Raw genomic sequence first — 2,864 nt, 5'->3', positions numbered from 1 at the left:
CTGTTCCTTAATACTCCTTTATTTTGTGCAAAATTTTATGTTAAACTAGAAAGATCTATATATTACCCTTCTTCACAGAGTTTACAGTCTAATTAGATATATAAGATATACTTTCTGAAGCAGTTACGTAACAGTACGAATCAATATACAGCAAAATTCCAAAATGAATAATGTAGGGAATATGGCATGAATGAAAGGTTATTTTAATGAATGGCATATCTCATAAAAAGGTAAGACCTAGAAAGATAGGTAGGATTTGGATAGGAGATGAGATGGCATGCTTCTTTTCGCTGTCTATGAAGGTTTGTAATGTTACATGTTGTGGATCGAAAGTAGGAGAGCCTTTTCAAATTGGGCAGCACATATTTTGAGGGTAGCTCTTTTGAAATTATTGACAATCTAAATGCAAATGTGGCCAAAGAAGATAAAGAAAAAAATAATACAATACAAATACTGATCTTATCAATATCTACAAAAGAGCATGTGGAAAAAAGGCATTTCAGGATATTTTGGAAGAGCAATTTTGCTTTTTTAAAGTCTCCTAATATTTTCATGTGTTGAAACAAATTAAATTTTGATATAATTGTTTTGATATATTTGGTTTATTAATTGAAATTACATCAAAATTTAACAGATTATTTCATATAAGCCTTTAAAGAAAGCCTTTAAGAATTCCCTTTAATATAATGTCTTCCTAAAATAGAGAAGGAATACTCTTCAGATTTTGAATCAGTATTAATTATGCTTCAAGTCAGATACAATAATCATGAAGAAACTATTCGTTTACTTTTATTACTATTTATTTATTAGTTGACAGAATAGAGATGATTTAGTTTTCAATGGGGTTGCTACTGGAAAAGGCTAGAACTTAAAACATTTTAGTTCCAAATATTTTTAAACTTACTCAGAAATAAGATAGTTTGGGCTTGAAAGAGTCTTTTATTTGTCAAATGGTGAGTGCACTTTGGTCCAAGAATTACATCGGCTGGGGGTAGAATTTCTTTCTAAATTCACGTCCAAGAAAATAGACTATCATATGCTATTGGAGATCAAGAAAATAAGGTGCTTACATAGCCCATACTAAAGCATTCTTTTCTCCTACATACAGACTAATGTGGACTATGACAAGCATGACTCCTATGATGGATATTTGGTAAAGTACGGCAGTCTTTTCATAAAAACAAGGGCTCTATTAATATGGTTTCCTCAACTCCACTTCTCACTTCCAAATCCTCTAGGAATTGACACCAACTGTCCAATTTGACACTTGTTCATTAATTTTCTTTCAGTAGAACTATTCTCTTCTCTCAGCTGTTGTAGCAATTTAATGTTTTACAAACTTTTCTAATATGGCTCTTTGTTGAACATTCTTTCTGTGTTTAGAAGACTATATAACACCAGAGCCCTAAAGTATGTCACAGAGTCATTAGTTCAGTTTGCCACATGTTTCATTACCCATTCTCACAGAGGGAAACCAGCTTGAGCTCTTAAGTGAAAGGAGCAAAACCAATTAGTTTTCTCTACCAAGACTTAACGGTCTTGATGGCAGTAAATCCGTGTGCTGACGCTTTCTTTCCTAACCTGCAACCATCCATGTACTTGACCGGAGTGGATCCAACAGGCCCTTAGTTATAAACTACTTACAGACAAATCTTTTTTTACCCTTTCTCTGACTGGGAGGCATGTGTACGCCTGCTCTGTGAGTGAGGTCATTTCACAGCCAAAACTGCAAGTACTAACAGATCCCAGAAAACAGTGAATGATTGTTGTATATCTCTCTGTAAAATATGGTCAACTTCGCTAATTTTTTTTCATGATTGGGAAATCCTAGCATTTTGAGGATTAGATGCATAAAAATGGATAAAAGAGTAGCTGTAGATGGGTATAATATTTGTTTTGTAGTAAATTTAACTTGGACCATGTAGTAGTATGACTTTTCCATGGCACAATAAGCTCTTGTCATCTGTGTCAGTTTTTGTTTTAGGTTAGTGAGAAACATCACATCACAAAGAAAGAATGCGAGTATCAAGGGTTGCTATGCACTCTACCAATCTGTTGTGCTGTTCCTGGAAATTTTCGTATTTGAGTTTGCCAAAAGGTGGCGAATTATTTCTGTGGTTGCTATGCTTAAAAATAATATAAGTGTAATAAGTAATAGTTGATTGGTTTTATAGTCTACCATTTTATTCAGATCGATTAATATGGTTTAGTCTTTTAGATTTTGTATTATGTTATGATGTAATAGCACTAAGAACATATGCTACTTTTTAAAATAAATAAGTAATTTCAAGATATTAATTCCTTAATGTTCTATGTATGATTCTAAGACAGCTAGACTTCTTATGTTCCCAACTTTATTTTTACTTCTTTGAGGATTTGGTATTTTATATAACTTTCTAGAACTCCCATAACAGAACTTTTCCTTTAATCTTATCCATTTCAATTTACCAAAAAGCTTATTTTTTTCTGACTTTGAAGAAAATCCCAGTCTTCTCCATGGAATAAATTATCTTTTGAAGATTAAAGTGATGATTAAAATCAGCTTTTGGATGTATGATAATACTATAATACTATTTTTTGGCAGTGGTGTGTTACTTAAGGAGTTTTATAAATACATTATCTTAGCAATAACTTCACCCACAGGAAAAAATGAAGCATGATCTTATAAGATCTTAGAAGATTAGTGTGAGATTTCCTGAGGGTGCAGTAATTTATCTCTACCTTCAGAAGTGAGCAGCAAGACTTTTCTGGGGCTCTTGGGCTCTTAACAGTCTAGAGTAAAGGCAAATAATGGAGAGAGTAAAGGCAAATAATGGAGAGAGAGGAAAGGGGATAAGGGGAGAGGTAGGGAGGTAAAAAGGGAG

Source organism: Pteropus vampyrus, unplaced genomic scaffold, assembly GCF_000151845.1.
Source record: "Pteropus vampyrus isolate Shadow unplaced genomic scaffold, Pvam_2.0 Scaffold9, whole genome shotgun sequence".
Classification (NCBI taxonomy): Eukaryota; Metazoa; Chordata; class Mammalia; order Chiroptera; family Pteropodidae; genus Pteropus; species Pteropus vampyrus.
The sequence above is the reverse complement of the archived record's forward strand: the minus strand, read 5'-3'. Positions refer to the sequence as shown.